General features: G+C 43.4%; 1 protein-coding gene across 1 annotated transcript in view; it reads right to left on the bottom strand.

Moving 5' to 3' along the window:
* SLC8A1 (solute carrier family 8 member A1) overlaps window positions 1-8,083 on the bottom strand; it is a 113,284-nt gene extending 105,201 nt beyond the window's left edge. The window contains exon 1 of the mRNA XM_085542823.1: window positions 7,944-8,083. The gene's annotated coding sequence lies outside the window, so the exon portion shown is untranslated. The remainder of the gene's footprint in view (window positions 1-7,943) is intronic.
* Between the last annotated feature and the right edge of the window lie 5,997 nt (window positions 8,084-14,080).

Genomic DNA, 14,080 nt, shown 5'->3' with positions numbered 1-14,080 from the left:
AATGGCTTGAGTTGGAAGGGACCCTATAGATCATCCGGTTTCAAACTCCCTGCCATAGTCAGGGCTGCCCCTCCTCAGCTCAGGTTGCCCAGGGCTCCATCCAACCTGGCCTTGAGCACCTCCAGGGATGGAACGTCCACAGCCTCTCTGGGCAGCAGTGCCAGTGCCTCACCACTTTATGAGTGAAAATTTCCCCCTGGCATCTAATTTAAATCTCCTCTCTTTTAGTTCAAAACCATCCCCCTAGTCCTATCACTATCTACACATTAAAAACTCACTCCCCTTCTTGCTTGTAAGCTCCTCTTAAGTACATGAAGGCTGCAATAAGGTCTGTCCAGAGCCTTCTCTGCTTCAGGCTGAAGATGCTCAACTCCCTCAACCTTTCTTCATAGCAGTGGTGCTCCAGCCCTCTGAGCATCTTTGTGGTCCTCCTCTGGACCTGCTCCAACAGCTTCCATGTCTTTCCTGTGCCGGGGGCCTGGAACAGTACTTCAGATGAATGAATTAATGCATTCGTTTTAACTCATTTGGATTTTTTCTTCTTCTTGAAGGTGGTCTTTGGATAGTTTAATAACATTACAACTAGTGACTGCAAAAATAAGTATCTGACACCTCTAGTTTTGCTATGTGTCATCTGAATGGAAGTTCTCTGATGTATAATAATAAAAACATGCTCGTTAGGAATACATAATCTATAAATCAGACATTTCCAAGGTCTTTGATTAATCTTTGTGAGTGCTGTAAGAAAGATTGATTTCAATGTGTGACAAGTGATCCCTGCTCTGGGCTGCAGCAGTATTCACTGGCACTGAGGTCATAAACCACTTTTCCAGTCAATGCCTTTTGTTTTCATTTCCCTGTAAGTTTCTGAGACAATCACCTACAGAGCTAAAATTTTCCATGCTGAGCCTCCGCCCGAGGGGGACTTCAGAAGCTGTATTTGGGAGGGAGAGTGCAGAGGGCAGCCAGAGGCACTATTTTCCCTTCCCTTCTGCCTGTGGCAGGGAAAATAGGTTAACACTGGCAAAATAGCATGGAAGTCCTCATTCTCTCCAAGGAGATGCGTATAAGCTGTGGCTGGAGCGAGCTGGTGTTGACAGGCTTACAAACACATGAAAAATATTACATCAAGCATGAGTTCAAATGAATGGCATTGGAAACAGTGTGGTACAGCCCCAGACCATGACTCCATCCTTGCACAGGGAATGCCTATTCTCATCCTGGCATCATCCCCAGGAGGTGATGTGTGGGGAAGGCAGACGTTTCCAAGAAAGCATATTAGTGTAGAAGTGGGTCTTCCTTTTCCCAGGCTTGCTGTCATTATGAGTGGTCCTACTGCTAAGTTGAGGCAGTTTTGCAATGGATCTTTGGGTTCTGCTGAGGTCTGCATAACAGCACAAGAAGCTGGTGCACCTTCCTAGCCAGGTTATCCATTGAAATAACAGCTTGGAAAGCTGGAAATTAAAAAAAAATCCACCGTGCCTTTTCTGACAGTTAAGAAGGACAGCCTGAGCTTTAGATATGCAACAGCCTCCCCTACATGCTATTGTCAAGGACAATACCTTCTGCCAGTCACCAGGGTAACACTTGTTTTTCCAGAGCTCCTCTGAGCCCTGAGCTGCCTGCTGACTGCACTCAGAGCACAACTGGAGCTGTCTAGGTGGACCTGCTTGAGAGCAGGGCTGGGCCAGGTGACCTCCAGAGGTCTTTTCCCACCTCAACTTTTCTGTGATGCTGTGATTATTACTGGTCTCAAACAGAGCAGGACTTTTGCCTGTCCCCAGAATCTTTTTCTTTTCACTTTTCTTGTGGAGGGTTGTAACAACGTAAAGCACCTGACATAGGGTTTGATTTGAGATTGTATTGTGTGGAGCCGTGGGTTGGGCTCAGTGACTCCTGTAGGTCCCTTACAACATGTGAAATCCTATGGTCACTTGTAGTCTGGAAAACCTGGCTGGCTGAGCCTGCACCATTGCTTATATCCCTGCCCTGTGCTGCCAAAGCCATTGCACTTTTTATATTTGCCTCCCTGCCTGTCCACTACCCACAATTATCCTCGGTTAATAATTCTGCTGTGCCACAGCCTCCTTAGCTGAGATTAAATAGCACAAGCAGCTGAGGATACATGGATGGATGCCAAAGAATGAAAGTTGAAAGAATTAGTTTTTATGGTTTATTGAGTATAGTGACATATTAAGGCCTGCTAGAAAAGCTGGAGCAGCTGGCTTTTAGATAACTTCAGTCATTTTAAGGCCATATTTTGAAGGTTTCAGTGGGCGCCCTTTAATTCTTGATGTTCTGTCAGCTGGAGTTGTTGGCTACGCTGCTGCATAGCATCCAGTGTTGGTCCTGGTTGTCATCTGTCTACACTGATGGGAAGGTACCTGCAGTGATTGTAGTCAACTGGGGGCTTTGGTGACAAGTTTGACCACGTATGCAAAGCAGAGCACATTTCTGGCAGTTATCAGGAGACCTCCTCATTCACTACATGTAGGCAGATTGTTTTAGAGGGTAGGTACCAAATAAATGGCACTGGTGCCCAGCATGTCTATGACCGTACATTTGTCCTACTGGATAGCCGAGCAACCACAAATACAGCTTTTTTTTTCGCCCACAGCGTTATCCTTGCCAGTTCAGATGTGAAGATGTGATCTCTTCAGATGTGAGTTTAGCAGGATAATCAAAGATATATGTATAAAACCCTACAGTTTTTGCAATGGAGTCATGCTTTTAGCTAAATTCTAGCCTTCGCTCTAAGTATACATGGGTTTTCCGGATTAAACTTATAATTTCAAACTCATATAGTTATTCTTAGCGGCCGAAACTCTTAAGGTTGCCAGAAACTCAAGGATGCCGGTTTTAAAACATCCAAGAGATTTTTTGTCTGTTCTTCAAGTTCATCTGGAAGCAATGACAGATTCTCAATAATTTCAACTCCATTTGCAGAGCTGAACTGCACTGTGATCCTGCTAAAGCTTCCTATATGCCTGGAACTGAGTCAAATGGTACTGCGACAAGCATGGGAGCAGCCGGTGTGCTGCTGGCATCAGCCTGAGCGTCTCCTCAGAATGAACATATGTTTCCCAGTTCAGCCATTTCTTTTGCTCTTCCCTTTTTAACTTTTACTGTATGCTTTTTTCTTCCCTTAATTAAAAGCTTTGAATTACTGGGATTTTATTTTATTTATTTATTTATTTATTTTCATTTTCCCACATCTGTGGATGTGAGCAAGGACAGATGCTGAAGGACAGAAGCTTTTGTTGATGAAACTAATCAGATTTTAATGAAACTAATCAGATAATTCCTTCCTATCTAAGAAGGAATCGGAATAAAGACATCAGTAATTTGAACAGCGCTCTGAAAAATGAACATGTTTGGCTGTTTGTTAAAGCTGCATCACTGATAAAGAAGGAGGAAAAATCAGATGGAGTTACACCTGGGCTGGTCTCTAAATTACTGGGTACCACTCACAAAGATGAAACGACAGACACTAACCCGTTGGAGTGCATCCAGAGGAGGGTCACAAAAAATTATGCAAGGGATGGATCATCTCTACTACTAGGACTGGCAGAGGGAGCTGGGGCTGTTCAGCCTGGAGAAGAGAAAGCTCCAGGGAGACCTAAGAGTGCCCTTTCAGTATCTAAAGGTGGGCAATAAGAAAGGACGGACTCTTTAGCAGAATCTGCTGTGATAGGAGAAAGGGAAATGGTTTCAAACTAAAAGAGGGGACATTTAGACTGGATATAAGAAAGAGGATTTTTACAGTCAGAGTAGTGAAGCACTGGCAAAGGTTGCCCAGAGAGCTGGTGGATGCTTCATCCCTGGAGACACATGAGGTCAGGCTGGATGAGGCTCTGAGCACCTGATCGAGCTGTAGGTGTAGGTTCATTGCAGGGGACTTTGACCTAATGACCCATCCAACTCAAATTATTCTATGATTCTATGATTCAAAGATTTGTGAAGGATTGTGTATAGCTTCCTGAATACATCAATTCACATCTCAGCATGGTCAAAAATGCAAGTGAGATGTGAGTAATAGGAAGGATATAGAGAAAAAGAACGATATTGCTATACCACTGTATAAATCCCACTTGTGCGTCAGACTTACACATGGCATATACCTTTGTGCACTGTCTCAGAAAACATCATGGGAGCAATGCATGAATGGAAAGAGGAGATCTGGGAGCATAGGTTTGGGCAAATGCTCTTCTAAGCAGTGCTCAGATATGACTGGGAATAAAACAGCAAAATGCACTGAGATCAGTTCATAGAGTCATTAGGATTGGGAAAGATCTCTAAGATCATCATGTCCAACCATCCACTCAGCACCAATATTCCCCACTAACTCATGTCCCTCATTAAAAAATACATATCACACCGTTCCAAAGGAAAGATCCTTTCTCATGCATTGCATAATGAAGCTGCAGAACTCCCTTCCAGAAGATGCTTCAATAAATCAATCAGTCAATCAATCATTGAATTAGAAATCTCATAAATGGTTGGTCTATCACAGGTTATTTAACACAGTAATAGCCACCATAGCCATCACTATGGCTAAGATAGTGGGCAAATATGGTGAGAAAGAGGTGTTTGTTTAATATCTCCCCTAGAATTTGTCACTGACAGAACGTGTTGCTGCAAAACACAGGCAGGTCTATAATGATTCTATCTGGTCTGTATACCTATGAAAAACTAGCTTTTCTCCCTGCATGTTTTCCTTTTTGCTATTGAGATTCAAGCTGTTCAGAGGGGGGCTGTGTCATATGATACTACAAAAACAGACCTGCTGGGACCCTCTTTTTGGTTGGAGTCTCCATTCTAGTTTCTGAAAAGGATAATGACAATAGCGTACAAGGACAGACAGCAGTGAGATATCTGCAGTATATTTGAGTCAGTAAAGTCTATTTCCTCCTATATAATCTCAAGAGACCAAGTACAAGGCGTCTTGCAGTCAGGTTTTTTTCCATGTGCCCCTGAATGAGTTGGAACAAGAATGTGAAATGTGATTTAACAAGTTCAAAGGCTGTCCTTAAAAGCGATGGCATTTTGACAGTGTGGGATTCCACTGCAAGCCTTTTTTTTTTCTGAGCTTAGGAATCTTCCGAGTGAAGACACTTTGCACGTTGTGAGTTACTTTAGCAGCTATTCCTTTCAGAAGTGTGAAGATTTCTGCTTATTTCCACCACTTGCTAATCCTGTTTTGGCTGCTGCAGTGCCTGCAAGGAGACCTCTCCATGGGATGTGTTACTCAGAAATGAGCCCTACTATTGTTGAGATCCAGGAAGGGCTTTGATCTGCTTAATGAAGTGCTTTGCTTGTAGGGAAAACCCGGTGAGTATTTGCTCACTGCCAATTTGGTGTAAAGGAGTAAAAACATTTAGTTGTTTTATCCCTTTGCTTGACATGGACAATTTTGCCTCTTGTATTTCTGCTAGTCTTCAACCTGGGAAGCTTTAAGAGTCAGTCTTTGTCAGTACAAACTAGTTCCATCATTCAGCATCAGGCCAATGTGCTCAGAACAGATGTCCTCCAAACTGTCCCTGCTCTGTTGGTGGATGGCAGATGAGCCAAGAGCGTGCACACAGACCAGATGAATTACACGGCTGCTCAGAGAGGAAATTGGAAGAAGGATGTCGCTGGCTGACAGGCTCACAAATGAACCACAGAGCAGTTGTTGTGTCTTGATATGCCTCTTGTCAGCATCCAGCACCAGCTGCTTTGGAAGCAGTTTGAGGAAGGACTCTGGCAGGATATGCTCAGTGCACTGTTCTTTGTCCCAAGGTAAGGTTTGATGTGAGTTAGTGGGCAGGGTGGTGATGGTTGGACTAGATGATCTTAAAGGTCTTTTCCAATCTTAATGATTTTGTGATTCTATGTGTGTCATGGCTGGTCCCCTTGAGAAGCCACATTTTGGGGAGGGCTTTCAAAAGATGAGAACTTGTGTACCTTGGAAGAAATCAATGGCCCTTTTTATCTCTCGGATTGCAGCAGTTGAAATCAGGTTGCCCAAAGCAACCCGTCTGCTGGTGGCTTCAGGAATCTCACCTCATTTTCTCCAGGCTACCTGCCTAGGGCTGGGGGAATGAGAGCATCTGCCCTCAACACGGGCTCTTACCACGTGGTAAGCAGCATCCAAAACAGCACATGATGCAGAACGCTGAATTTTAAACTAGGGGAGAGACCTTCACTTATCTTTCTGGTCTGAAAACAGATATCCTATGGACAAGATGAACATTTTATTAAAACATGGGAAGTAGTTGAGCCCACAACAAAACCCACCTATTGTGCACACAAGCTGGACATTATGTAATGGACAGACTTGCAAATGCATTTCTGGGAACTTTTTTTGTATTACCTGAGCTGGGACTGACTCCAAGAGTCGTAGCATCCCAGTCCATAAGCTGTGTTCGAAATAGAACTTAAAATGTGCTCTGAACTTAAGGAAGGTTAAGCACTTTTGGAATAGCCACATAACTCTTTGTGGTGCAATAATTTAGTATCAGAGCCCGTGTCTGGAGAGGGAGGAACAAATTGTGCTGCTTCTGCTTTTCTGCTGATGGACCCTGATTTCTCTCTAGTAGCTCTTCCATATGGCTTATTACTTTTACTACCTTTTCCATATTAATAGCATCCTTGCTTTCCTGATGTGTATTTTTTGTGAGAGCTGTCAATTCCTCTTACCCTCACCAGTGAACAAGTCTGGCAAACATGTTTATGCACTGGATCAGATGCCAGTTCCTCCAGAGCAAAATGAAACTGAAGTTACAGCAGCTGGTGTGCAAATCTGCTGACACTGCACTCCCTTGGGAACGACCTGGTTTACTTAATCAGAAGGCCTGTGTGGAGCCTTGCAAAGGGCTGAGTTGAGCCCAAGTCAGGAAGACAGACAAGGCAGGCCTGAGACATGGTGCTGGATACAGAATAGGATTGTAGAATTGCAAATCATTAAGGTTGGAAAAGACCTTTAAGGTCACCTTTTCCAACAGCCCACCTACCACCAATACTGCTCAATAACCACGTCCCTCAGTGCCACATCACCACAGCTCTTGAATACCTCCAGGGACAGTGAGTCCATCATTCCCTGGGCATCCTGTGCCACTGCATCACCTCTCTTTCTGAGAAGAAATGTCTCCTAATATCCAACTTGAACCTCTCCTGGCACAGTTCAAGGAGCCTGAAGGGTGGAAAGTTTCTTCGTATTCCCTTTCAAGTTTCCAAAGGAAATGAACCCAAGGATAAAGACACTTTTTCCTAAACACACTTGGATTTTAGGCAACTCTTACACTTTGTTAAATACTCTTTCTAGCAGTGAATTGTGAAATCTAAGTGGCCATAACTCTAATAGAGTTTCTTTATGGTGTGGCAGTTATGGTGATTGATATGGATAAATGTGATCTTGGAAGAGTAATAATAAGAGAATGCAACTCAATATTAAAGCAAATGCGTTTTGAGAATCAGTTTTTGAGATGACTGGCAAAGAAAGTGGTGCAAGTGTGTGCATTTGTGCCCGGCTCTCTCATGTTTGTCTGGCTTTCGATTTGCAAAATTTGTAGTGGTGACACAGATCATTGCTCTCTGGGAAGGCTGTGCTGGGACTGAGATGCTTACCTGCTTACATCCAAAGGTCAGGAGTTAAAAATGTGTGTTGCTATCTACTATCTTTTCAGAGGGAAGTTCTAAAACATGCTCAGTGCTACTGAAAGGAAAATACAAATCTATCACTGAGACAAAAACTCTTGCAAAAGTTTTGTGCCTCCAAAAGTATATGGTGCAGATGCTCTGCAGAAAGCAGGAGGAGCAGAGTTAGACTGAGCCATGCATCAGACCTAGCAAAGGAGTCTGTTAACACATTATCCGAGCATTCACTTGGCTCCACAAACAAACAGATGAGAACAGAAACACATATCCAGTTCTTTGCAAATCTTTGTAAGCAGGGAACTGACCTTTAGCAATAGTCTCATCTAGCAGCAGCTTCTTTCCAAATTTCCCTCTCTGAAAGCCTGCTGACCTCAGCTTGCTTTTCCAAGAGACTCAAGAAGGAACGTGGTGTTTTTCACTGATACTTGTTCAAGATGGAATCTTGTCCCAGACATGGTGCAGATGCCAAGCTCTCCCCTTCTCCTGCTGCACAGGCTGCACTCCCCTCTGCTGGAGGGATCTCGGGGCTCACCTTGCCACGGAACATAGAAACTGTGCTCTTGCTCAGAGAGGGAGCCTTTTCCTTGTGCTGCCTGCTGAGAGGCTCTGGGACAGACTGGAGATGCCGCATCCTGTCCCTGGCGATGCGCACACGCGATTTAACGACTGCATTTTGCTGGCATGGATTGCTTACTCTTGTCACTATGAGATGTTTCTATCTCAAATACTATATTTAACCTGATGCTTTGTCATGCTGCTGTCTCTGAACAGCAAGCAGATATCTTTAGTGAGCTTGCTGCAGCACTTCCCAGATCTATGCCCTTTAATAACCTTACTAGATTTTTCTTGCTAGTATGTATTACGATACTTTTATCTAAATCATGGCAAGAAGATATAATGATTTCCATCTTCTCAGAGTGTCTGGATATGTTTCGATTTGAAGTGCTATAGGACTTAAAACTAGCATGAAATAGCACTGATAAAGATGGAAGCATACTCATGAAATAAGAGTACTACTTTTTACAGAATCACAGGATAGATTGGGTTGGAAGGGACACGAAAGCTCACTCAGTTCCAACCCCCAGCCATGGGCAGGGCTGCCTCCCCCAGCTCAGGCTTCCCAGGGCCCATCCAAACTGACCTGGGGCGCCTCCAGGGATGGGGCACCACAGCTTCTCTGGGCAGTGCCAGGGCCTCACCGCCCTCTGGGTAAAGAATGTCCTCCTCACATCTGACCTAAGTTTCCCCTTTTTTAGTTCAAAACCACCCCCCTTGTTCTGTCACTATCAATCGGTGTAAAAGTTCGATTTTCCTCTTATTTTTAGTCTCCCTTCAAGTACTGAAAGGCTACAATGTGGTCTTCTAAAAATCTTCAAGAAAATCAAACATCAGAAAAAAATGATGAAACCAGGACAACCAGAACTTTCCCTGCTACCAGATACGGGACTCCCAACAGGTCTATCTGACTCCAGCAAGAAACATCAGGGAATCTGGGGGGTGCTGAGTGCTGTAGACTTGTCCCATTGTCCAATCTGTTGTTGCTGCATCACCTCGTTTGAGTTCAGGTGTCAGAGAGGACAGGCACAGAACTAGGAAAATGGTGGCTTCCCACCAGGGTGACGTGCAGCAGCCCAACACTGAGACATCCTGGAGCTTTCCTTACTACACTGTAAAAAATCTGCAGCACTGAAATATTTATTAAGGAATTTCTTTAACCCATATTGGCTTTCTGGTGCTGGAAATTAGCCTGACACATATTAAATTATATTGGAATGTTGCCATTACTTCTCTGAACACTGGATAGGACACTTTTCTTTTTCTTAACATTCATTTTGATATTCTTAAACAGTCTTTGAAATTGAGAAATGAGAGCTGCCTTTGAAAGTATGTGACTAATGACAAATGAATCAGTGTATTTAACAGGGTCAGAAGGATGGCTGGAAATTGCAAGAACTCTCTGATTTCCTGTTTTGCTGTTCTCACTGCATTAGTGTGAAGAATTACCTGAAACTTTGCTGCATTCAAACAAAAGAAAGGGAGAAAAATAGTCATTGTTGGATCTTTGAAGTGTGACTGGGCAAGGGCATGAGCTTGAGCTCTGGTCTGCCCTGTCTCAAGCATGGAGCCAAACCAGGGATTCCTGGGTTACTCAACAGTTCTGCACATTTTTCTGAATAAGTTCTTAAGCTACAGTCTACTTCTATCTGAACACACAATGCATGTAATCTTGTCTCTTCAGTGTTATCCTGCTGTATGTCAGCAGAGTTACACCCAGTAATGGAGATGTTGAAGCTAAATCAAAATTAGTCTCAAGAGAAAATTAATTCTGGGCTTTCCTACATTGGAAAAGAAATAAGCATGTAGACATCCTCTTACATAAGGGCTGCTCTGAAAGTAGTGCCTCTTGATTTATGATGTTTTTTTCCACGATGTCAGAGGCAGATGTTGACGGCATGACAACAGAGCTGGAGCCTTCCCACTAATATTGCATTACATTTTGTTACTGTGCAGCTTTAATGGACTTACATCATCAAGCAGGTATAGAAGTTCACCACACTTCAAAGTGCATCTACGTGCATTTTTAAGGGGTGAAATGCAAGATTATTGCATTCAAATACAACCAACTGTTGAAAATCTCACATGGGACCATAAAATGTAGAATGTGCTCCAGTGATTAAAAGCAGTGAATGTTCACTGAAGTCAGTGTTGGGCCACATTCCACTAAGCTAAGCAGAATGCTTAGTTAAGAGCCTACTTGGACCCAAGAGAGCTTAAGGAGTTAGGGAACAGAGCACAGTCTGGCTGGGGAGATGTCCAGATCTAAGGATGTATTTATACCAGACTAATAACTGCTATACATCCTCTCATTTTAAGCCAGGGTATACTGAATGTCAGCAGCTCTCTGTTAATGTTTTCAAGAGCGGGCAAGGGCTTAGATGCTTGTGGAGTGTAAATGAAAGCTGAGCCATGACTGAGCCCTCACAAAATGAGCAGGCAGCAACCTCTGAGCATCATGGAATCATTTTTCCTCCTGCTGCATCTTCAGACACTTCACATCATTTTCTCCTTTTCTGTTGTCTTTTTTTTTTTCCCCATGTGGCTTCTCAATTCCAGATGTTAAGAAAAAGAGTCATCAAATGACCAAAAACACAACTTCTTCAAAGCAGTTAATCCCAAATAAAGTCAGGTTCCCAGCCACTCTATGTAAAAATACACATCCACTCATTTGCTTAAAAATTCAATCTTGTCCTTGGTGAAGGAAAAAAGATTTCCAAATTACTGAATATTCTGGACTGGTTCGTTTATTTCAAAGGGCTCAAAGCAGCACTGTGGATTTTTATCTTGGCATTCTGGAGTTATTCTGGAAATACTTACCTACTAAATAGCAGCGTTGACTTCTTATCTTAGTTTTCAGATGATTTCCACATACGTTTCACATCCCTTGTTTGTGTCCCATGCTGTCTCCCAGAGCTATGAGAGGACAGTGCAGTGTCCTTTACTCAAATCCAGCATTGTTCTCTTAAATATTGCTTAGAATCAAGCAATTATCAGAATTAAATCTAGATGAAAGTTCCTTGAAAGGCTTCCCTCGTGTGCAGGAAACCACCTCAACCTGATTCGAAACATGAAACTGAGTCACCACCTGTAGTATCTGCGCTTCAAACTCAGGATCTGTATTTCAGACAGGACTAGTGCTATGCTGGTGATAAGTTATCTGCGGGAGCATACGTGGGACTTTGCTCCTGAGCTTTTTTCCTGATACTGCTTACAGAGGATTACTTTGAGGATGATGGCAAATTGAATTCATCCTGTGAGGAATCTACATTTGGAACCTTCATTCACTTATTAAAGCAGAGGCAGTGTTTAACATTTCTTCAACACAGTATTAGAGGGAAGTGAATGAATTATTGAATGAACTATCTTCAAAAGTTCCCTGAGGCTTATATCATCCTGCACTTACCGAAAGTATGATGCCCGCTGTGCTCAGCTAATCCATTTACAAAGCTTTTAAAAATATTTAAGGGTGACCTTTGTCTTTCTTAAAGGCTTTTCCAAAAGAAAAAAAAAAAAAAAAAGAAAAAAAAAAAAAGCTCTGTTTAATTGGAAATAAGAAAAGTACAAAATCTCACTGTTTAAAATAATTTTGATGCTTGCTCCCAGCTCCCAATAGCCCTCTCTGTTCTTTTAACTGATTTTCTTCTACAATGCTATCTTGAATAAGTCAGCTTATCTTCAGCTTGCCATCTCTGATTTCCGGAGGTGGTTCGGGGAACATTGTACACCTAGAAATCTGCCCTGTGACTCAGAATGAGATAAAATTGCTGGCTTCTGGGAAGTGTGCCGAGTGCTAAGGAAGGCATTTTTGTCATGCTTTATGGACTCATGGCAGTGCTGGTGGGAAGGACTGCTAGGGATCTGCAGGCCAATCACCTAGCCCTGCAGTTTAGTCAGAGCTCAGCCAGAAAACACTCAGTCACGGAGGTTGTCCCCATCCAACCTGGTGACCTGGATCCAGGGGAACAAATTTCTCCAGTGTCCTTCTCCAGTGTCTCCCTTCACGCAGTTGTGGCCTGCTTTCTGGTGTCTCTTCAATCTCCTTCTCACTGAGTGTGCAATCATAGCTTTGCAGCACTTTTTCCAAGTTATGTGCTGCTTGGTCACTGCTAGGAATAGGGTGGTGAGTATTGCTTCCTCCAGTTGTTTTTGTCCTTTTCCTGCAATTCTTGAATTTCAGACTCCTGCTTAGAAGGCTCAGCCCCAAAATGGATGATGAGGTTCAACTCAAAACCCAGGTTGTGGAACCAGACACACAGTGCATGCAGTTTTACAGTCTGATGATCTAGAATAGATGATGCTTCCAAATTGTTTTTTTTTATATGTCTACGTATCTCCACAATGTAATGACTTGACACCTGATGACCAACACCTCGCTAACAATGCAACTGCCCACCAACACACTCATCATCCTCTGTCCAGTGCTCAGCCTGTCCTCAAACAATGGCTTGACCCTCTCCTTCCAGCCAACTCCTCACAGCTTTACAGCCTTCTGCATGATGTCATGGGGCACAACTCAAGGCCCAGTTCAGACCAGCTGTCTGGCTCCACCCCTCCCCCTGCTGCCACAATTTTTTTCGCATGGAGGAATTCAGTTTTACACATTTTCTTCATAGGCATTTCTATATCAGATGCCATTTTGTCAGCCTCTACAACCGTACTACCAACATCTGCCTCTGACGTTGCAGGCTAATATAATAAATTAGGAGGCATTACTTTCAGAGCAGCCTTCACAGTACCTATGGACTCAGAGGAGACCAAAGGCACTCTATAATCTCCCTGACATCTTTTGGATAGTGAGGAATGTTCATGGAAAGCAAGAATGCCGCTCAGGCTCAAGGGATGTGTTCATGCCATCCATTATGGATTTTTTGAGTAGTAATTTGAAGATGTAAAGAGGACACACTAAGAGCAGAGCAGAAGAACAAAAGGCTCACAATAAAGAACTGCAAGAAGGTCAATTTGAGCAGCACAGTCGGTGAGGTAAAGGAATTGAGCGTGCTCACATGTGGTGGCCATGGTCCTGTCAGCAGGACCCAACTAGTGCAAGAGGATATTGCTGGCATCAGGTGGGAGTCAGGTTTGAGAACTCCTGCAGTCCCTCCCCGCCTTCAGTCCTGCCACTTGCTGCTGTAGGAGTTTCATCCATCACAAGAATGGAATGAGCTTCCTGCTTTTTGACAGCAGCTGCCAGATGATCTGTTTTTGATAACTACTACAGCAGGTCTGGAGCTATACATTACAGATGAGATGCTGTGATGGCTCTATTTACTCCTATGGAGAACCTCCCCAGGTTAGGCAGTGCTTAAGGAAGCAGAGAAATGAACGTATCTGTACTCTCCGAGACTGTTTTGAATTGACTTTCTTTAATTTCCCTGAGGCAAAGTCACAGGAAGGTACTGAAAAATTTCAAAGCAAGGAAACTCAACACCCCAAACTTTGCATAAAATAGAGTTTTACGTATATAAAACCCCAGGGTATTTGGCAGTCTGACTAATCTCTAAGCAATAACTAAGGTTTTAAATGCATCTCAGGAAATGTAAAGGCTTTAATTCTGGTAAGACGATGTCAGCACGCTGTCAGTTACCTCCTGGTAGATAATTACAGAGAACAATAAATGTTTCTGAACTCCTAGATGTGGGCTGTATCAAGGGGAAAAGGTGCTAAAGGCAATCCATCTCCTGGCTTGGATGTGCATCTGGCAGACACCTCAGCTGCCTGGTCACTGACTAGCACAGTGCATCCAAGAAGTTCTAAGCATTGTGTGAACAGCTCACCTCCATGTTGCAAAACCTTAACAGCGTGGCCAGAGTTGTGCAAGGGACTCCACAGCTGGGATGCTGCTGAAATGCATCCTTCTGTGTCTCACCTTACAGCAAACAAGGTA

This window comes from Coturnix japonica, chromosome 3 (genome assembly GCF_054131305.1).
Source record: "Coturnix japonica strain WE chromosome 3, WE-NBRP24, whole genome shotgun sequence".
Lineage (NCBI taxonomy): Eukaryota > Metazoa > Chordata > Aves > Galliformes > Phasianidae > Coturnix > Coturnix japonica.
This window is presented reverse-complemented; position numbering and strand designations above follow the sequence as displayed.